This window comes from Cebus imitator, unplaced genomic scaffold (genome assembly GCF_001604975.1).
Source record: "Cebus imitator isolate Cc_AM_T3 unplaced genomic scaffold, Cebus_imitator-1.0 Scaffold13, whole genome shotgun sequence".
Taxonomy (NCBI): domain Eukaryota; kingdom Metazoa; phylum Chordata; class Mammalia; order Primates; family Cebidae; genus Cebus; species Cebus imitator.
This window is the reverse complement of record NW_016107328.1, coordinates 11,031,047-11,032,332: the sequence shown is the minus strand read 5'-3', so window position 1 is coordinate 11,032,332 and position 1,286 is coordinate 11,031,047.

Below are 1,286 nucleotides of genomic sequence, written 5' to 3'. Positions count from 1 at the left end.
ATCCTAAGAATTTTTTTATTTTTCTTTGAGACAGGGTTGAACTCTGTCACCCAGGCTGGAGTGCTGTGGCCCAGCTAACATTTTTATTTTTTTGTAGAGACAGTGTCTCACTATGTTGCCCAGGTTGGTCTTGAACTTCTGGGCTTTAGCAATCCTTCTGCTTCATCCTCCTAATTCATCCTCCTAAAGTGCTAGAATTACAGGGCCACTGCCCCAGCCCTCTAAAACTCTTTGTAAAGCTGTTTGTCATTTTAAAAGCACTATATATGTTTTTAGTGTCAATCTTTGAAACCAAGTGTAGGATCTTTGGGGAAAGCAGAACTCAAACTTAGCTTAAACTATTTTCTTGCCACCCACTCCGGGCATATGTTTGCAGTATGATACTTGAGCCATGGACAGTGGCATCACTGCTCATTATCTCCTTTTCCCACAAACGATGTCATCCAATTTCTCATGTAAAATATATATATATATATTTTAGTAGAGAAGTAGAGAAGTTTCTCTGACATGTATAGTACCAACTAAAGAGCTTTTGCACAGTGAAAGAAACTATCAGAGTGAACAGGCAACCTACACAATGGGAGAAAATTTTTTCAATCTATCCATCTGACAAAGTCTAATATCCAAAATCTATTGGGAGCTTAAACAAATTTACAAGAAAAAAACCCCATCAAAAAATGGGCAAAGGATATGAACAGACACTTCTCAAAAGAAGACATTTATGCAACCAACAAACGTGGAAAAAAGCTCATCATCACTGGTCATTAGAGAAATGCAAATCAAAACCACAATGAGATGGCATCTCATGGCAGTTAGAATGGCAATTATTAAAAAGTTGGGAAACAACAGATGCTGGTGAGGCTGTAGATAATTAGGAATGCTTTTACACTGTTGGTGGGAGTGTAAATTTGTTCAACCATTGTGGAAGACTGTGGCAATTCCTCAGGAACCTAGAACCAGAAATACCATTCGACCCAGCAATCTCATTACTGGGTATATACCCAAAAGATTGTAAATCATTTTACTATAAAGACACATGCACATGTATATTTATTGCAGCACTATTTACAATAATAGCAAAGACTTGGAACCAACCCAAATGCCCATCAATGATAGACTGGATAAAGAGAATGTGGCACGTATATACCATAGAATACCAAGCAGCCATAAAGAAGAATGAGTTCATGGCCGGGCGCGGTGGCTCAAGCCTGTAATCCCAGCACTTTGGGAGGCCGAGGCGGGTGGATCACGAGGTCAAGAGATCGAGACCATCCTGGTCAACATGG